Below are 22579 nucleotides of genomic sequence, written 5' to 3' on the forward strand. Positions count from 1 at the left end.
AAAACTAACACGATAATCCAGATTCCTTCCTGCAGCCAGGGAACGGGCTGATGACGTTTCCTCCATGGAAGCAGGAAGGTGGGGTTTCCGAGTGACTCTCATCAGGCTGAAAAGGAGTAGAAAGCCCACCAAGAGTCACAGGAAAGAGCTGAGTTGGGGAAAGGAGGGAGGGAGATAGAGAAAGAGAAAAGAGAGAGAAATAAAAATAAAAAGAGAAAAATCAGAAACATCTGAAATTTCTACCATCCCTAATACCAGAAGGGACACTCTTTTCAAGGGTTGCTCCTCACGTCTCTGGAAATTTGCAACCCCCTAGAGAAGTCTTGAGCTGTGCATGGTGCTAGAGCTCTATAGTAGAGGTGGAAGTGGCTGGGGGAGCTGTCCAGGTGGGTAGACGGAGCTGGTACCCCTGATTCTCCAGAGTCTAGGAGCCAGAAACCCCTCTGCTCAAGTGGGGCACATATGAGTGAGTGGGGAGCAAAATCATGGACTGGGGGAGGCCTGGGTCAGGACAGAGCTCACAGAATGGGAAAACTCAAGGCCAGAAGTGATCACTCCCGACTTGAGCCGCAGCTGCCCACACAACGCCCAAGCACAAGGCAAGACCAGCCACACGTCACTAGACACCCACGTGTTGGCTCAGCAATCGGATGGAATGAGACCTCTCAGAGAATGCAGACAAAATCCAAGAGGACAGGTCCCTCCCCTGCCCCATGTGGATACATAAGCATCTGCTCGTACGCGTATGGCATCTTGCAGAGAACAGAGGCAGGAGAGGCCCTCTGTGCCGAGAGGAGCAGACAGCATGCTTAAACTTTGGACTGTGTTTACCACAATATAAATCCTGTTTTACAGCAGAAGATACTGAGCTACATGTAACTGGCAAGCTGAAGTTTTTGCAGCATCACTAAGACAGGGACCACCAGGTAAGGCAAGTTGGTTATAAGACAGTTACTTATCTGTATCTTGCACAACTGGATTGTGGTGAGTAGATTTTCACCCCCAACCTGCCCCCATTAAATAATGAGCCTGTCATGAGAGTCAGGTGGCTTAAATTAAACAAAATAAATAAATTAACACCAGAATGAGTAACTAACTCCACTCATTCATTCATTCATTCATTCATCTCCTATGACGTGCAAGGAGACGCTGCACTAGGCTCTACGGCAGATCAAAAGATGCCCAAAGAAGCCGACCTGAAAGGCCAGCCAGCCCGCAACTGTGACCGTTCAGTGGGTACCCAAGGCAGAGGTAGCCCTGCACAGGGTGACGTCCTTCTTCCTCCTCCATCCGGCCCCTCTGGGGTAGAGTGCTGCTTTTCAGCCTGCTGAGTCTCTCTTGAAAGCTTAAAAACAGGCTGGGAAGAGAAGCGTCATGCACTGGGGGCGTGAGGTGGAAAGGGTGGAATGAGTCACACATGGGATGATCTCCACTTTCAGAATCCGTGGGGCCCACAGTTACAACGGTCTGCGCTCTCTGAGCAGCAAGTCCGCAGCAAGTCCGCACCTCGCGATCTATATTCAGGCGATGATGCTGAGTATTACGGAGCTCGAAAGCTCGAAGTGAATTTTCTGGGTGGTTAATAAGCTCTCTGTACGGGTATTAATGAACACTGACCTTGCACGGAAACAAATCAAATGCTCTCTCAGCGTTTGTCTCTTCATTAGTCCTCCGATATCACAGCGCTGTGCCTCTTTAGCTTCCTAGCTGATTATTCTTAGCCAGTGTTCCTGCCTTACGAAATCAGACGTGCCAAGTAGGTCCATCGGATGGGCACCCACTTACCCTTCACGAGCTACATGCGAAGGACGCGAACAAACCGCTGAGATGTTTTATTTAACTTTCATTGCTGCCCAATGAGCACTCACAGAGTCTGGAATATTTATAGTGATGTGGAAATTTCAGATAGATGAATCTCATTGTTTTCTTGAGCGGTCAATATGTGTCATGCAGTGTCCCCAATGCGAACAAAATAAAAAATGATGGAGAACTACAGAAGGCCTATCCCTAAAAATTATATGCAGAAAATTCTAAATATTCTACATTATGACATTGACATTTAGTTAAAAAAAAACATTTTGAATATGCAATGTAAATGTATAGTACGAACACAAATATTTACACATTATTAATAGCAATAGCTAACTTTTATTAAGTGCCATATTCCCTGATGCGATTGTACTGCATTGGTTTTTAGCAATTGATCCCCACAGCAATCCTATTCAGTAGGTAGCAGTATTAACTCTGTCTTACAGATGAGGCTTTAAGAAAATTGCCTAAAGTCGTGTTGCAGCTGAAATGTAGTGAATCTGCTTTTCAGACCCAACCAACTACCTAACCAACAGCAAAAGAAACACTATCATCCCCTAGAAGTTTCTGTTTTCGAAAATACTGCCCAAGACCCAGTAACATAGTATGACACACACTTTAAACCAGCTAATTATCAGAATTATCTGAGAGGCTTTATAAAAAACATACGCTCCTTGAGATTCTAAGTAGATAGACCTGGCCGGGCTTGCAAATCTGTATTTTTATAAAGCTATCCACTCAATTCTTTATTTACAAAATTTATTGGGGTGACATTGGTTAATAAAATTATATAGGTTTCAAGTATTCGATTCAATATTACGTCATCTGTATATTACATTGCGTGTTCAGCCACCCAAAGTCGAATCTCCTTCCTTCACCATATATTTGACCCCTTTACTCTAATCTACCTCCCCAGACCAGTCCCTCTGGTGATCACTAAACCGTCGTCTACGTCTATGAGTTTTTGTTTGCTTGTCTTGTTCCTTGTTTGCTTTCAGTTTTATATCTCACATATGAGTGAAATCATATGGTTCTTGACCCTTTCCTCCTGACTGATTTCACTTAGCACAATCGTCTCAAGACCTCGATTTTAATGACCAGTCAAAGTCAGAAGTCATTGCTATAAGATCTGCAGAGACAAGATCTAGACAGACCAATGTGTGGAAGTGCCGGGAAACATCCACACTGTTTAGGATCGTTTAAAGTATTAATTCAGAACCCTGCGCCCACGTACAGAAATGCCTAGAATCCTATAATGTGTTTATTAAATCAGATTTGTCAGGGAAAAAAATATCACCATTTGCTAAACGTTAACCACTGTCACTGAAAACTCTTTGTCTCTTGGGCTATGAAAATAGCTGGGCTCTTGTACCTTGAACACTAAAAGGCATAGGCTCACCAGATGGATGTTTTCCTAAATTGGTTTCCCCTGAGATTCTCCTGCTGAGTTTGGGTGTCCACAGACTGAAACTAACCTTAAGCCAGTCAATAAGGGCAAGACCCTACCTTGAGTCATAGTAACACAGGTCCCTGTGCAATCTGTGCAAACCCACAACCCACAAGAACAAGAACTGCCTTTTACAAGCTTTTGCTCCCCTCCCGGTGCCTCTGGCCATGCCTCGGGTAGGGTGAGTATCAAAAATACTTGTGCATTTCATGTCTCACCCTCTCTTGCTTCTCCTGGAATTCATCCTCCTGAATCCATAACTTCTCCCATCACAGACCGGAGTTACACTTTATGAAGAAGAATAATTGATTATTTAAGAGTAAGACAACGTGACACTTCCTTAGTCATAATGCCCGGCTCTCTGGTTTGTTAACCGCCCGGTCCCTGCCCACAGTCCTGCCTTTAAATCCCAGGATAACTCAGTATGGGCTTAAATCGGTTCAAGAGTGGGAGGCCTTCTCAAGTTGCTTAGTTATGCATATAGAAAAGACATCGAAAGTTTCTCAGTGATGTCTATCATGTGAATAAAAGTAAGAAAGTGAAATGAGTTTGTTGTCGCAGACACTGCCACTAAGAACAGATTTCTCTTTTCTGTCCCTGGAAGACAAGACAAAAACGAAAAGACAGAAAGGTATTTTGAGTCTTTAGTCGAACTTATCTTGAATGCTATTGTTTCTCTGCTCAAACACCTCATTATCTAAAGCACCATAAACTTCAAACATCAACTTTGAAAACTCTTACACGAGCACCAGTCATCATTGTTTAAACTACCTCTGCTTGTCAGACTCAGAAACTCTCACTCTCTCACTCACTCATTCGCTATTTTCTCTCTGCTTCATTTATAATTTCTCGGCTCAGGTAGAGGAGTGGCTACGTGGATGTCAATTCCCAAGTGTCAGAAGGTGACTAGAAAGAAAGCTGTCACACACACACAAACCATTTTATGCAGTGCAACTTCTCACAGTAAAGGACCTGTCTTCCGTTGATAGAATGCCTCTGTCTCTCTCTTCCTTCACTTACATGGATTTTCAGTTCCGCTCCGTCTCCCCTTCCCAGTAAGATGTCGTAGGTCAGGGAGAGAGGACACAGAAGGTGAATTTCTGAGATGAAATAACTTGGAAGACAGGTAAAGGCTTTGAAGAAGCAGCCGCCTCTACGTCACCAGACATATTCAGGCACAGTAGAGGTGACTATCCAACTTCCTAATTGTCCAACACGAATGCCTTGAGTCTCTAGTAACCTCTCTCTCCTTCACCCCCCAGGACCCACTCAGATGGTGTTTGCTTTGATTCTCTTCCTGCAAGGCTTCTCACATCTGTTCCTGACTCTGTTCTAGGTAAGTTACTACCTGTTTGCACAATTCCCATCACATCCCCTTGGTCTAACTGATGTGGGAAGTGGCCAGGTAAGGAGAGGATCTGGCAGCTCATATGGGGACCCTGTGAGGCTCAAGGATGTCAAGGCAGCACGTACTGTTGCATCTCAGTCCTTACACCACAATCGACCCTTTCGTACCTTGACATCATTTGAAACCTAGGTGACGACTGAGATTTTCAGGGAGGAGAAGTGCCTCCCTCGGAAGCGTCAGAGGCACTTGGCCAAGCAGGAGAGGACCGCCCTGTGAGATGGTTGTCAAAAGCATGAACTTGAGAGATATCCTCCTCTGTCGCCAATAAAGGCAACTGAGGGACCTGTGTGGCATGAATGGGGGGGCGAGGGAGGGACATGGCCCTAGGGGGTTGTGAATTTAGAACAGCCCATGGCAATGGTGACACCCAGTGGAGGATTCACTTGCTACTTTATAACATAAATAGTCATTTTCTGAGGACCCTGTGCAGCCTCTGAATTACACCAGCTGCCTGAGTCCCTAGGGGAGGTAGACATTCCATTGAAATCCTTCTTCAAGAGCACAGCATCGTTTATTCTGAGAAGTGAACCTGATGCTCTGGTTGCTCTCGGTAGTGTCTGGAACGACTTCTAAGAGGGAAAGGAGTGTCCTGGCGAAGCCTCGTGTCGTGGCCTTAGTATAAACCCAGGCGCCAGTTACCTTGACTTATATTCTGGGTGTCAACCAGGCAAGAAATTCCCAGAGGTCTTTATCCCAAATGGGATAACACTTAGACGATGGCTCCAAGAGTTTGTAAAAGCTGCAGAGGGGGGCATTTGTCTGCTGGGGCATCCTGTGTTGAGGTGACTGCCACCTGGAGATCTGCCAGTTGTACCAAACCTCGAACCTCATCTTTTATTAGGGGCATCCAGACCAAGACATGGGAATGGCAGCATTCCTCTGAGCTCCACCACGTACGCCGGCAGTGACATCATCCGCAAAGTCCGTAAAACCGCGTTGCCATTAACTCCATCAATCCCAAGCAGCTCCCCAGGTAGCTAAGGGGTCTGGGAAACTGGTGTCTTCCTCCAGCACCATGGGACAGGGCAAGGAATTGAGGACAGGGAAAGCTGCTCATGGGACTGTGCCTGAGGGCCCACGTTTGGCTCTATCCATCAGTGAGGAGGACTTGGTGGCTGTGCCAAGGTTCTGGGGTGCTGTTTTCATGACCTAAGGCACAACGGGCCACTGGGGTGGAGGGTCACAGGCTCAAGGTCTCAGAGCCTCTACTTGCAAGAGAGCCCAGTAAGTGACCAGCAATTTCCACTCTGATGGCGCACAGTGCAAGGCCGAGGGAGGGAGTTCCTAGCACCGGAAGGCCATGGACAACTTATGAGTGTCACAGGCAATCCAGAGACTCCACCACAGGAAGCTGCTAAAGCCTCAAAGTGAAGGATGCTAAGAGCACTATAGGTGTTCAATATGGACACCTTCTATAGCCTTTCTTTGGAGGGTGCCGCATTCAAAGCGGGCTGATTTGCAAGTAACAGCATAAACGGAGTAAGTGAAAATTTGAGCTATGGACTCCATTCCCTACAGAGCCTCCAAATGACTAAAAGACATTGGACTTGCAGTAACATTTGGCTGCTGAAAAGGTCAATGGCTGTTTCTCGATAGTCTCAGAAACAGAGCATCTCTTGATTTACCAAATAATTTTCAAAAATTATCCAAGGTGACAGGGCTTCACGCCATGCGTACGGCAATCACCCCTCCCCTTTTTCTCAGCCATTTTGTGTTTGCATGTCTTTAATGAATGTGTCAAAGGAACATCTTCAGAGGAGAATGTCATCAACGCCATGTCACACTTGTGCTCCTGAGACAGGTGAGTGCAGCTAAGAGCTTCAAGAACTGCTGAAGTGCCCAACAGGGTGCCTCATCTAGGTGCCCATGGTCCTTGTTCCTTCGGAGAGAAAAGCAAACTGCAGCTCGGAGCTCAGAAGCTGTCGAAATAGGTCTGAACAGGACATGTTATTGAGATCGGCAAGAGCATGTGTTTACTGATGGCTGATGGGATGGAGTCAGTAATTTCAGTGATACCGGGTGTTGGATATGGAGGCCTAAGTATGTAGAAACACGGCGTGAAGATTAAGGTTACAGTGATTTAGACACAGTCATTTAAATGTGTATACATAATTTCAGCTATATATACATACATATACGTCATGTTTATTTAAGAAGTACAAAAAAGTTAAAAAGCTTTTTAAAAAATCCCAACTTCCCACCTTCCCATAGTGGCTCCCAGCCCAGCCCGCTTGAGGCTGCCGGCGGGACTGGAGGCTGCGGACAGACCCTCTCTGCCCTTTCTCTGCGGGGTTAGGGGTCTCCCTAGTGTCCGGGAACTCGAGCTTAAGTCAAATTTGCATTCACCCTTTTTCTGTGCCACAGGGACGCCACGGATGTGTTTCTGTTCTAGTTTTTGTTTTCTATCTCTGAAAATTAGCCTCTCTGCTGCGACCAAGCCACAGGCAGCGGAGTGGTGCATGGTGCAGCAGAAGACAGCCAGGCCGACAACCGGAAGCTGGTGGATAGAAGCCGTGTCTGCTGCAGCCCTGCTTCCCGGGGCTCTGCAGGCATCCCCCTCACTGTGTACACACTCCCTTGGAGGATTTCTAGCTGTGTAAGTTTCAGCTTTCAGTTTCCATCTGGCTCCATCCAATCATTTACAGCATTAGCCTCCCAGCTGCATCAGGTGCCAGTTAGCTAGCTAGCAATGAGCAGTTTATGAAAGCTGACTTGAGGCCCTTGGTTGTGGTTGGGACACCCTGTTTTTTAACATCGATTGTTCTGATCGCCCCCTATTCGCTCCATTGGTAAGGGAGGGATCCCTTAAGTAGTACGAAATAGCCAAATACACAATATCCAACACTGGACAGATGAAACTGGCAGCGGTTCACTAGTCATACATACTCAACAGCCCAGGGCAGAATGATACACGCCATGCGGATGGGCATTATCGGTGTCCTTATTTTATAGACGAAGAAAGCAAGGCACGGAGCAGTTAGGGTACTTTCTCAAGGTCAGCTCAGTTACTAGGTATATCAGCCAGGGTTCTACCAGAGAAAAAAACAAGATATAAATATGCATAGGTTTATACACACACACACACACACACACACATACTAGTTTATATATACAGTCATATGCTACATAATGATGTTTCAGCCAACGATGGACCACATGGATGACAGTGGTCCCAGAAGATCGTAATGGAGCTGAATCTCCTGTAAGAAAAGGTTCAGAAGGATTTTGTAGGATCTGGCTGAGCAAATCTGAAATCTGTAAGACAAGCCAGAGTCAGGCTGAGAACTCTCAAGCCGAGAGCTAACGCTCTAGTCCAAAGGTGAAATTTCTTCTCAGCTTTGCTCTTAACGCCTTTCACTGATTAGATGAGGCCCACCCAGATTATTAATGATAATCCCCTTTATGTAAAGTCAACTGACTGCAGATGTCAACCCTGTCTACAAAACACCCTCACAGCAACACCCAGATTCGTGTGTGATTGAATAACTTGGTCCAGCCACGTCGACACATAAAACTCACCATCACAATAGGTAACTCAACCTGGATTTGAACCAGGCTTTCTGACTCCAAGCCTAAATTCTAAAGCATGGTGACACAAGGCTTTGCCACTATTATTTGTCGAATGAATAAAAATGAAAGAATGACTGTGCTATAAACGTGGGTGACTCTTGTTCTTCCTGAAGTAACCGCCTGCCTTCTCTCTCACCTGCCCCAGCCTTGTTGAATACCTCAATTTGTAACTTGTTTCCAGGATTCCTTGAGAAGAGCTGTTTAAAATATATTTGAAAAAAAAGAGATTTGATGTGTGAAGCTTACTCATTTTCTAGCCAGAGGTCTGTCTATATGTGAGGGATTTGTGGCAGAACACCCCCAAATGGGATTTCGGCACATCTGAATTCAAATGTCCTGGTTGCCTGTCTGACACTAGGATTGGCAGGCTCACGACTTCCTAGCTGACATGTCTTACTTTCCTGGGGAGAGTGACTAAAAGCAATTTACACATTACAGAGGGTTGAGAGTGTCTTTTTCTTTACCTGTTATGGAGAGTTTAGTAACCAATACCGCTGCAGAGATTTAGAAAGTTTTTCTTATTCTACATCCTCCTTAGCCTGACTCAGAAGTTGAATCTTGAACATCCATCTCCAGTTTATCATTCCTTTTCTCTGCTGTCGCTTTTCCCTCTGCCTGAAGCCTGCTATCTTTCCCCCAACACCTCCAGCAGATGCCCTTGCCACACGGGGTCGGGAACCTGTGACACACTGAAGGCACAGATTAAACCTCTGGGGACATGAGCTTTTCCCTTTGCTCATCGATTGGCCAGTCCTGCCGCCTTTCCTTCTGAACCAATCAACTGTTCGTTTCCGTACCGCGAGCTCTAGAATAGGGAAACCTGGAAGCACAGCCTACCTGAGAGCGAATACCTGAAAACGACCCCACCAGGCAGTGACTGAGGCTGTCTCTAACTGCTTCTACTTCTCTCGGGCGCTACAGAGTACTACTTAAATATGTTAATCGACTCCCTTTCGTGACGGAAAGAGCATGACTGAATTCGGTAACTAGATAATGAAGTCTCTATCCCACGAAAAATACTTTGGAGGATAAAGAGTTGACGAGAGCACAGGCCCTTGAAAAGCTTCCACTCTAACGGGAGAAAGGAGTGTATAGAGGTAGGGTAGGTGCCAGAAGACGGGCTGAGACTACGGGCATTTGTGAAGGAAGCGGTATTTCAGATCTCTCTAGTGAGTGGTTAACAGATAAAATAATATCCGTCTTGAAGGGGACTGGGGAGCTAGATAATAAACAAATGATTATAAATAACAAACTACTAGCATATAGAGTGATGGGCATGTGTGATTATTTTCTGCCTGGCGATAGAGGGCACCCTTTCTGATGAGGTGATAGCTGAGCTTGGACTTGAATTTTAGGAAGCAGAGATTTGGGGCTAAGTGAATTCCACACAGGTAGTACAACAAATGCAGAGTCTCAGAGGACGATATGCTCCAGTGTTTCGAGGAAGAGACTGGAGGCCTGAGAAGCAGGAACATAATGAGCAAAGAAAGGAGCAGGAGATGAAGCTGAGAAGGCACAAGACACTACAGTCCTAGAGCCACTGGGAGCGGTCGGTCCCCGTGGGTTTTAAGCAGGGGTGCTATGATCCAATTTTTACTTTTAAAAAGATCGCACTGGCTGCTGATTGTGGGTCACATGTGGAAATAGGGAGACCAGTTAGAGGTCTGCTTTGGTCGTCCGGAACACACTTGGGTGAGAACAGTCACCAGGGAGATGGAGGGACATTCTCGTGAGAATCGTACCTGGTAATAGAATTGACAGGAGCTGCTGGTGGGTAGAGAGACGGTGAAGGGAGGGAAAAGAAGGAATCAAGGACGGCCTGTGCGCTTTCCCAGGCAACGTGGTGGATGATTACGCCATCCACTGATTCGGGAAGCCTCGCAGGATGTCTTGATTATCCCAGGTTCAGTGAAAGCTGTAAGCACTTCCTGGATAATGGGAGGGATGCGGGCAAGGCCTGGAGTCAAGGGAGGGAGCAAAACTTTCAGGAAATATTTGGCCTGAAGGCAATGTCGATGCACAAATATTTGGCTAGGAGGCACTGAGGCTGAAAAGTTCAAGGCCATATACTGAGGTCATACGGTTTCAAGGGCTATGGATGCCATGGGAGAGGGATGAAGTATTAGACAAGGGACCCACAAATAATGCCAAATTTTTTTCTTTTAAATAAAACCTTTTCTTTAATGTTAACTGTAGATTTGCATGTAATTGTAAGAAATGCAAAAAATAAAATAAAATTGTTTTTAAGGAAGACTAGAAAAGTCTCAGACTTAGTTGCTGCCTTGGTAAGCCCAGAAACTGAGGGAGCCCAGGTGAGCATCTTGTAAGCCATACAGGCCAGGTACAGAGAGTGCCAACGAAAATCCATCAAGAACGACCGAAGCCTTGTCAGAACCCTTGGAGGTATGTCATATGTTCCCATTTCTCTGCCGTGCTGCTCTGCGCAGCAGAAAAACAGGAGCCTACTTATTTAAGATTGACAAAGTAAAGTGACCCTTCCTGAAAATCTTATTCGTGATCCAGAATTTTAGCACACAGCCTTGACGACAAAGATGGCTATAAAGAATAAAAGTGTCAAATATATAGAGATGCGAGGAGATTAAGTGGTGAACACACAATGGGATATACAGATGACGCATTATCGAATTGTACACTTGAAACCTATATAATTTTGTTAACCAATGTCACCCCAGTAAATTTAATTAAGAAAATAATAAATAAATAAAAAACAAGAGCAGGGATCTTTAACAAGAAAAGAAACATCTCCTGAGATCATCTCAGCCCTGATCGGACTTCCTTGCTCAGCGAAGGAATCTTTTGTACTAATTTAATTTCTTGGCTGTCCCATGGAAAATGTGCTCATTTTTTTTCTTTTAATTCTCAGATGCTAATATGCTTAATAAAAGAAATTTGTACTTTGCAAAAAAAAAGAAGATGCTATTTGAAACTTGCAATAATTTTATAAAATGCACCTAACCTATTTCAGTTTAAAGAGAATGTAGGAGTTATCTAATTCCCTCCCCAAACTGAAATATTTTCTCCATCACAATTACACCTGATCTTCGCCACAAGGCTGCATCAAAATGACCTGAGAAGCCATTCAAACCACACCTCTACCTGCCAGAGATGCCGAAATGCTGTCCTGCCCCAGCACCCACAAATCGTGTGTGACCCCCCCCAACCCTTAGACACATCCATATGGAAAAAATAGAAGACTGGGAACCTGCGAGCTGGGGTTCCTACAGGCACTTGCTTTCTGTCCATTTGAGTCACTAGATGCAATTTTGTATCAGTTGGCAGAGTCTACAGAGAAGAAAAAAGGATCAGACAGGTTTTTGAAACCAAATTATTGCCTTTCTGACAGTTACGCCTGTGTAGCCTACAAGTATTTTTCCTATTAAGTTTTAGTGAGTGCAAAGGCTATAGTAAATAACCTTTCATCTGCAGAAACTTTTCAAGGAACAAATAAGTAGTGATGCAAAGTAATCCTGGGAGAAGTTTAAAGAGAGATTATATCACCTAAATTCAAAGTAATAGACTAGAAGGAAATGTTAAAAAAAATATACACACACACACACACACACATACAATTGCTTTCTGCAAGTATCCTTTCTAATGTATCATTTATATGCAAAATTTTATGTTATTGTAAATAACTAAGCCTACCTGAGTTGGAAAAAATATATATGAGATTACACCTGAGGCAGCAAAAAAAAAAGCCAAAAACCTAAGATTAAGTAACCATATGTCAAGACATTTATGAAAGATTTTAATATCAAATAGTTAATAGATAATTCAGTGTTCAGTTTTTTATTTTGCATTTGTCTTTTTTTCCTAGGCTAGGGAAGAGAGAGAGATAATTTCTCTGGCATACGACAGTAACTTATAAGTGGTAGTTATATTTTTTTAAGGTTCAACTAAGTTTTTCATGCAATAACAACTACACTTTCAGGAGAAGTTAGGAAACCTTATCATATTGCCCATGAAAAAGAAACGTGAAGACCAGAATGCTGGAGTTTGCACTGGTTTGAAACAAGGCGTGCATAGCTCATCACTCAGAAAAACCTGGATTACAACCAAACCATAACCGACGAATATAAATGAACAAAGGGCATGTGAGTGATTCTTGCTGGAAAAAAATTTTGAATTATCAAGTAGTTTTCTGAAAATTGAAAAATAGAAGACACTCGATTATTGGCAGTATGCATCCGGCATCAAGAAAATCTGTACGTCAGTCAACCAGAATGTACAATGGAATAACTTCGGTTCATTCTCTCGCAATCTACAAACTTAATCATTTTCACGGGGGAGCTGGGCAATGTCACACCTCATTCCTCAACAGACTTACGAACAGCGTGTCATCTTGCGGTGTTTTGGATCACCTTTCCAAAATGAATCCCAATACATTTCTACTCTCCTTACAAACTGTTAGCACGTACAATTAAAGCTAAACTGCTCTTGTCAAAACAAGGTAACAAATTGCACTTTCTGGTGCAACAGCCCTAGATTTCTTTTTAATCATCCTTTGTCACCTACAGACCAAGACTGCCACTGGAACCATTGGCGATACAATCCTAATCCTAACCCTTATTAGTGCTTTAGAGTTATCGACACAATTATATCTTTAAAGCTTTAAGAAATAATTAAATTAGTACTGAAGAGCTTTACACAATGTTTAATGAAGTAGTAATAATTCACTGGAAATAAAAATTCAGAAATGTTATAATTTTTTGAGTTTCTGTTTTGGGGACTTTTATGAGTATAAAATAAAACCAGTACCTAATTTCGAATTGCCAATGTTTGGGAGAAGGCTGTAGATGCACATATGTGCCCACAGACTCTGTTCTCCAATACACCTACTGGTAGGTGAGGCTCACGAATCTCAGTGGCTTATCACACAAAGTTTATTCCTCACTCATCATGATGCCTGATATAAAAAAACGGTGCTGTCACAGACTCAAGGGAGCAGAGGTGCCGTCTCAAACAAAACCCTCTTCCAAAGCGGGAAAAGGGGAGCCCCATGTATCACTTCTGCTCAATTTCATCGGCAAGAGAAAGTCGCAGGGCAAAGCCCACCTACAAAGGGAGAGTGGGGAAGTACAATCCCATCATGAACCACACTACTCGTAACGGTTGTCGTGACTACCAAATCCAAGGATGCCCAAGGATGGTTAAGTGGCCAGCGAAGGGCAGGTTTGTTGATAATCCCAGGAGGAAACATGAAGCTAATGGGATCAGTTTTGATTTTGTATCTTCTCTCTCCCCAAGGGCTACCTATTTCCACTACTGGGGTGATAGCTTTATAGAATGTTCAGCAGTCCACATAGAGAAAAGCTGAAATCATTAATAACAAAGTAAATAAATGAATCACCAAAGAAAATCTTATATTTCAAGAAGAATCGTGAATAGCCATTTTTCCCTTTGGCTTTCTATACATTGATCAATGAACAAGTGAATAAGTGACAGAGGTGGATTCTCACCCCGTCGTTCTGTGTGGGGGCTGACGGTACCCAGACATGCAGTCTGGGGTCCCAGAATCAAGATACACAGTGAGCTTCGCCATGATCTTCTTAAGCAGGAAGCTCTGTTTCTGACCATTTGAAACAGCCATTCTGATGTAGGTGTTTTGTCCAGGGAGACACAGGCAGCTATTTTAACACAACCACTTTGACACAGTCTTGTCAAAACTACAAAGGCAAAATGTAATAACATTCTTCTGTTGTCAACACGTGTGTAACGGATACTCCCAGTCTTCCCGAGCTTGATCTCATCACGAACCTATACTCTGGAGAGTCGCATCAAAATGAAAATACTCTTCACTTGGGTATTATTTTTATCTTGCAATGATTTATACAATATTACCATTGACCTTCATCCTGGTCCTGAATATCTCCCCATGCTCTAATGTCAACTCCTCTTGAGCGTTTGCTGCCACACTAAACACTATCTCCCCCACTCATTACACCCCTGGGCCCACACCATCCTATGGTCTTTGTCACTGTTGTCTAGACTCAGCATTTACAGTCATTGAAAAAGATCTGCAACACATTTTTATTATCTGTAAATCCCTGTTTTGCCCCCACAGGAGATCGGATAAATGATTAATAATAATTGGCACTCATTAAGAACTGGACCAAAGATTGATACAATAATTTCTCAATTAATCCACAGGAAATTGGGAGCTACTCTCTCACATATTTGAGGAGAGTTTATTTTTGTATTCTGTTACCACATTCAAGATTTTCCCATTGCTTTAACGGACTTTCTTTTGTGGTTTGTATCCTTTGTCCTGTCCAGATTAGACTTTGTAGATTTCATCGAGTTTCCAAGTGTTTGCACAATTGATAGATGCTTTCAGCTAGAAGATTGTTTGTTATCATTAATCATTATCTTATTATGAAATGACTTAAGATGACATGGAAATAATGGAGCTTACCAGTGTCCTTGATCTTTTATGTATGTGTGTCTGAAAAGTATGTATGTAGGCATGTAATAGATAGACAGGTATATATAGAATCTTCACCCAATTTTAAATTGGATGCAGTTGCTTGATTTCGTTGTCGTCTGAGACCTTAAATGTACACTGCAGTTGATAATAAAAATATAGCAGTTTTATTTCTTTTTAAAGACTGAGAAGATAGTGCACATAGGGTAATGCTCAGAGGTATCACGGGTATATATTTCAAAACATTACCTAGTAATAAAACAAGAGTTAAAAATAAGGGGGGAAAAAAAACTTAGCAATGATAGAAAGGCCAGAAATGGAACATATACTGCCTCTGTGTACATTATCCATTAAGTATGTAAATGAGTTCAATGGTTTTGTTCTGTCTTGTACATTAAAATATCTCCAAGTCAAAATTTCTGCTTCAAAATGTGGTTTATATTTCCTGTCCAGGGTCCTATATCTGAAACAATTCTTCAATTATCTGTGGTCTAGCCCCAATGTGTTTAAGTTTTTTGAAAGATATTAGAAAATGACACAGACCCTGACCTAAGATCTCATCAGTGAAGAGAGAGACAGCACCACGCCAGGTGGGAAGTCCCGAGGCCAGCAGAGTGGTTCTTGGGCTTCGAAGAGGAAAGCTAATAACAGACCTATACCAGCGATCTAGGGTTTATAAACTCAGAAAGAAGCCTATGTCTTTTCTCATACATAATATTCTTTGGAGATGGAACTTGGTTCATCATAGAAAGCGAAATCAACCAGGCAAGTTTAGGTGTGAATTCCTCCAAGTTCATTTTCTGAGTGCATGGAATTTGATCTTCAAAATATCAAATTTATGCAGAATACATTCTGGGCTGAGCAGCACGCACGTGTTGAAGTGCCAACGGGTCTGGCCAGAGATGGGACGGCTGCCTGGGACTGCAGGCACTGATGAGTTGGCGACATCCCCGCCTCCAAGGCTGGTTGACTTAAAACACGGTTGGCAAGAAGAAAAGTCGGATCCTTGTCCTGTGCCTTCAGCAGCTACGTTCTGTTTCCTAAGTCGTCAGTGGGCAGCCTGCCAACCCAGATCCCGTTCTTCAGAGAGTGTGAACGGTTAATGTGCCAAGTAACTGCCTCGTTGCACCGGCCTCAACAGAGTGCTCTCCTCTGCTAAGTAGATACCTGGGAGTGAACATTTCAATTGCATTGCCAGATATGTTGCCTTTCGCTAGTATTCCCTGGTTTGGCATTGTCTGAAATATACATTTAATCAACATATGTTGCATAAGTTAAGGCTGAGCTCTGGGGAAGGGGGAGTGTCAAGAAAGTTCGATAAGTAGCTTTTCTGCCTACAGCTATAAAAAATGTACTGCGCAATTAAGATTGTGTGGTCCTGACCTGTTAAGGGCTCAGCGTAATACTGACGTGTGTTGAAATCCAGCACCTGTATCATGCAAGCGCTTCCTCAAAACGTGTGTAAAGTTGTCCTAAACATATGGACTCTAAGCAATATGGTAAAATAGGCTCCTGCTTTATCTTCAATGACATCTTCTTCCCTAAATCCTCTTTCCTAGTTTCTAATTTTCTGAATTCCTGCTCCAGTGAGATAACTGGAACCTCCTGATGCTCCATCCCTCCGGTCACAGCAGAAAGCTGCTCTGCTACAGGCTTATTTGGGATGTCTAGTTTGTCCTAAGCGATGGGAACAGAAAGAGTTGGTGCCTTCTAGTTGCCTATAGTATAGTGATGGTGATAGAAACGTGAAAGATGCCCACCCTCTACAGTTACAACCCATAACAATCAGTCTTCTAATGGAAGGGAGCCCTGGTTGCCACGGGAGGCACAGGAGGCACCAGTGACCCACGCCACGTGGAGGGCTTTCTGGACCTAGTGACAACTGGGCTTTGTCTTGAAGGAAAAAAGATGCTATCAGAACAATAATGGGACGTGCGTGTGTGCAGTCACAGAGATGAGAAAGGCGATGCCATCCAGGGTGTAACCCCACCCAAAATAAGGGGGCTCACTCAAAGCCAGGCAGATCCAGATGGAGTCCAGGCCCTGGATTCTGAACTCCACACACTCTAGGGAGATCAGATGCCACGGCCTGGCCTCGGTCACCCTGATGTCCCAGGTTAGCTGTCCTATTGGAGAAATCCCAATCTCTTTAAGCTTTACTCCATGGATTAAGTTAAAATTTAGTCCACTATGTAGAGTCATTTGAATTTTTGAATGAGCAGCTTATCAGAAGTAGAAAAATGTAACAACGATAAAATAATAAACACTGCTAGTACTGGGCCCTTTTCATCATGCACAGAGAGATGGTGCTAGTGAGGGGTACAACTAGCTTTCTGAGTCGGGGGGCCAGTAAAGAGGCCACTGCACGTAGTGAGGTGAGAGGTGACGGTGGCCGGGACAGGTGGTGACAGGGACAAGGTGAGAAGAGCTCTTGAGGAGGCGGGACCCTCAGTTCATCCTCCACACGGCAACGAGATGTGACAGCAAATCCGACCGTATTAGTTCGCCACTTGTAACTCTTCAAAGGCTTCCCAGGGCCATCGGGACGAAATCCAGAACCTCTTCCGACAAGACCGGCTCCTGGGGCTTCTCCTGGATAAACATACCACACGCGGGCATCCGGGGAAGTTCCAAGTGGAGGCAGGCTGGTGGGGGCGACTTCTTCTCTGAGGACCAGATGACGCGAAAGGTGATCTCATATTTTAAATGCCGAATCTGTGTGTCTGCCTCATCTCCACATCTCTCTTCATCGTTTTCCTGACAGGCCTTTCAGAAGGGAACAAGTTCAGAGCCATTGGCCCACAAACTCCCAGATAATGTGTACAGTTCGCCAAATTGTCTTTCTCCGGTGTCATTTGTTATACTCCTATTTCACTTCTGTTTTGCAAAAGTTGCCAGGACAATGAAAAGACCAGCACATGACTGAAAGAGTAGAAGGTCAAATTCATCTGCATTTTTATTATTGAGGAGATTTTTGGGTTACTAAGGAATAAGACCCACTTTTAATACATACGGTTTTAATTAGTATCATTTCCTTTCACATTCTGGAGCACTTTCTATTTGCGACCTCACTTCCAATGACTAATCTTTATCATTCTCCATAGAAGCCAAGGCTTAGAAAATTATATAATCTCTATAATTCTCACTCAGGAAATTGAAGCAAAGAGAGATTACCTTTGCCAAGAGAGAGAATGGTTTTATGGCTGAGTCGGTTTCAAATTCAGAGTATATCCCAGGCTCTCAACACTCTACTAATGAACTGTGTACTATTTTCATTTCTGTTTGCTTGCGTGCGTATTTACCAAGCCACCAGCATCACATAAGATCAGTATCCAAGCTACAAAGCCTTTTCAAATTGCTAACACCAGACATAGCTCAGACTTTCAGTACCAGGAAGCAAGTGGGAACAGCTGCTTTTGAATCAGACATAAATCTAAGCAATGCTCCAATATAGCAAGAGGGGAAAACGACCTTGTCTCATTAAATAGCTAACAGGAGAGTGTATCTGATAGTAAAATCTTGGCAGAACATAAAATACCTGTTTACTGCCAAATTCTAGTCACACAACATTAAGGTGACCCACTTAAGCACAGAGCACAGGCTTCTCATCATATATAAGGAGTCTCCCTTGTGGATCCCAGTTGCCTTTAGAGTAAGTAGAAACAGTATTGCCAAGATAACCAGGGTCCTGCCTTACAGGGATTTGTAGATAAAAATTAATCCCTCGAATAGTGCCCAGAAGCAAATCAGTGACTAATGGAGACTAGCAAGCAAAGCATAACTAACCTCTTGGCACCTGCAGCAGCCAAAGCTTCTGAATAATTTTCCAGGGTAGCTCCTTAGTAGAGCGCATAGACAAAATCCCATCCGAGCATCAGAAACGAGACCTATACAAGCATGGTCTGTTTACTTTTCCTTTATCCTTTGTCACGGCCTTCCTCCAATTATTAAGTGTGAGTCTCTCGAGTTTGTTACAGGGTGATCAACTCCTGCCCAGTGAAAAGGTAATTTATTGTTTTTACTTTTATGCAGCCGAAAGGTAATTTTAAGAAAAATACTGAGGAAAAATATCCCGTGGGATATTTTTAATCAAGAAGCACAACATTTCCCATATAAATGTTGCATAGGGACTGCCACGAAAATCACCCATTAGGTAAAATATTCCAAAATCAAATCTAATAAAGCTGGATAGAAAAATCCATTCTTCTACTTTGGAATAGAATGTATAATAAAACTAGGGGCCTCATGTAATCTAGAGCATTCACAGAAAAACAGAGCATAAGAAATGGGAAAATAAAAGAGCGATAGCATTTTAACACAGCCACAATTAATAGATCTACCTTCAAAGAAAAGAAAGAGAAAATCAATTCAGTTAGAGAGATGTCGGCATGGAACAATTATTCATGGCTAATTACTTTTTAAAAGATGATGACAATGGGTTAGTTTTTCCTGATATTAAGGAAGGAAAACCTTTGGGGAAATCATTTGCAAAGGTTAACAAGAATATAAATTAGTCTTTGGTAGAGAAGAAGGAAGAATAAGTAAAATACTGGTATAGTTTAGCTAAGGTCATCAGGACAACAGAGCTGATATTATAAATTATCGTTTTCTAAAATCCAAACTTGTCATCAATATGCCTCATGGTGACTTATTTCCTAGAAAAGATGATTTGTTATGTAATGTTCAGTAACTCACCAGACAAATGACTTTAACTATTTTGATTCACTAGTACATTGTGAAAGACAAGATTACATGTAGTTGTTCTACCTATAAATTAAAAATCCTTTTAAAACAATTACTGTAGTACTATTTCAAGGTATGCTCTTGGCTTTGACCTTAGAAAAGTTGGTGGTATGTAGTGACACCTGCTCACAGAGTTTACCTGGAGAAACAAAAAATCTTGGTAGCTTTCACAGGCAGTCTTTGAATATAGGTTAATTATAGATTAAAGCCTAGTTGTGATCAAAGACCATGCACAATTTGTAAGAAACGAACAGATTGTGGCATGGTTGGTCCATTCATTTTCATCATCAGAAATACCTACAAACAACAGGAGGAGATACATATCAAAGAAATCCTTCCCCCAGTAGAGGGAGGCAATGGGGTATTTACCATACACCCGAATTTCCAGCAAGCCCTACATGAACTTTGTCCCAAGTACACGTATATGTACATAAAGGATCTGTGGGTGTGGATGTCAGTACCTACGGCTCGTATGTAAGGCCACGTGCTCCCCTTACACAATGGAGCTCTTCCGAGAATCATTAACATTGGCTGATATGTAGACACACTTTGAACAGGAAATATGCAATAATTTGCTCTTTTCAGAGCATGGTGAATAAAATAGAGACCATTCACTAATATTGTTTAGTCATCCGGTCTTCGATACTGAAACTTGACTCAATTACTGAGACAACAGGGTTAATTTGCCCTTGCACAGGAATTTATCCTTACTTGCTCAAGTCACGGCTGAAAATCCTAGTTTGAATGACATGTTCTCAGGCACCTTCGGACTGTCTCTTGTCTGGTCTGCCTCTCTGTTTGTTCCCCGTCACTCCAGGTTGAATGACCCGTTCACTGCCCTTCCACTCAACCCCAACGTTCTCTGCAACTTTCGGCTGATGGATTTTTAATTGTATGAATGCCTCTGCCTTCAGCGCATTCCCTCTCTCTTCTCTCCTTTATATGTCTTACAGACCTATGCGTACCTCTACCCTACAGGTATCATCGCTTATTTATACCTCGTCAAGCACAATCCAGAAAGCCTTCTCTGAACGCAGCAGCCTACAGTGAGCTGACCACCGTCTGGCAGTTCATACTGCCACACCTGACATTCTCCTACTGCTAACGTGATTACTTGTCTTTAATAATTATGTTAGCTGTAAACTTCTTGAAAGCAGGCCAGTGCATTACACATCTTCGTGTCCTTAAAAATAATAGCATCATATCTTCTTTAGAGTAGGTGCTTAAACAATGTCTGGGTTCATGAATGGATTGAATTTAAATGGCCCAAAATATTTCTCATGATTTTATGTAGGCAAATTAGCCTATAAGCAGATAGCATTCATATACACAAACTAGATGAATTTCTGTTAACCATAACGTGTATACTAGAATTCTACATCATGATGTCACCAGATAACAGAATCTTATTTAAGTGAACAATGTAAAAAAACAAAATGTAGACAAATTTTAAAATGTTAAAATTTTTCTCGATTAGGGAATTATTTTCCATTTGGAAATGTGATGATGAAGAAAATGGTAACTACGAGTGAATTTTCCTTTTTTTGTTCATATTTAAGAATTTTCAGTCATTACTTTCAAGGAAAGCGATTGAGAAAGAGAAGTTGAAGACAGATGCTGAATAAAGTCTTCAAATGAAAGATAACTGTAATGAAACAACTGTTGCTTTCTTTTTACAAACACATCTGGAAGTGGGAAGAAAACAAATGAAGAAACAAAAGGAAGAGGTGTCGGATTCTAACATTCTCAAACACGGATGTAGAGTATTAGTGAAACAACTAACTCCAATCGCTAAGTCTCTGCAAACATTTATGAGAACACCCATTAGCCTCTTCTCTCCTTGGATATATGACCATTACCATCTTTTTACCACCCTAATAGAATCAAAGCATTCATAAGATTAGATTGTTGTAGTCCAGAGAGATTCCAAAAACTGACATTCTGTTGTCAACTCTATAAGAGAATTCACCACGTCTATTTGTTAATGTATCTTATAAACATTTGCAACACCTTTTGTGAAAATTCCATATAACAAGCTAAATGTAAGGGTTTTTCAAACCTTTGGAAATATTGAGAAGAGCTTGGGCAGCCTCTCTTCTGAACAAAGAAACGATTACTCTGATTATTCTTCCTCAGGAATATTTTAAGATTATAAATGCATTGCAGCGTGTGTATTTTAACTCAACTCGACGCTCTCTATGGGGATCTCGAGGCCTCTTAAAAATACAATAAAACCTGAACTAAATTCCACGAAAACTCAGGGAAGAGAAAATGACCTATCTCCGAATCCTCTTTGGAGGGCGTTTTAGAGAGATTGGAAAAGGACATTGATGGATTCCTGCAGACGAAAGTTTAAGAAGTAATAACATCTAAGCTGGAAGAAGAAAAAAACAAAACAAAACAAGAAGCTGCTGCAGTGTTCCCAGTGTTTCCTGCTGATGCTTTAAGTTCTACACTGTAGTAATTGGAATGGGATTTCATTACGGGAAGTTTTTAACCAATCACACCACCTGCATCCTTATAAGAGCGATGGAGACTAAGTGTACCTGTTGTGGCCATTACCATCATGGTCTCCAGGGAAAAGACCCAAGGAAGTTATTGAAACTGTAAAAATACAGCAGGAAAGCACGAGGCACTTTCGACAAGCTCCACACTCCAAAATACTTGACGCTTTAAAGTAAATAAATAACAAACTCATACAATTCCGCTTAAACAATCATAAGGAGAAAAATAGCTTTATTTCCTTTTTATTTCAAATGTTTTTAGCACTAAAAACCAGCCCACTTCTCTTGAAAAATATTATTCATATTCTTTATTTCTTCGAAAAATATAAAGCCTCAATAGGGTCGTCAAGTACAACACATTTTAAGATGTAGGTAAAGTTAAAATTATCCGTGAACACAAATAATTCATCTATCCTAAGTTCTTTAAACACAATAATTATTTATGCCTCTTTTATAGTTCCATTTTAGCTTCCAAAGTTATGTGGCTAAGATATTTTATAGAAATCCATTATATTCGATGGCAAAATTCCCATCCCCAATCTCTGTATCTGGGACGTACGTTTTTCCTTCTTGTCCAGGCTGTCTTTGAAATTCATGGGCTCTCATTACAATGTGAGAAGTAGAGCCGGTAGATTTTTTCTAGCTTCTTAGTC

Source organism: Pteropus medius, unplaced genomic scaffold, assembly GCF_902729225.1.
Source record: "Pteropus medius unplaced genomic scaffold, Ma_sr-lr_union100, whole genome shotgun sequence".
In the NCBI taxonomy this organism is placed as follows: domain Eukaryota; kingdom Metazoa; phylum Chordata; class Mammalia; order Chiroptera; family Pteropodidae; genus Pteropus; species Pteropus medius.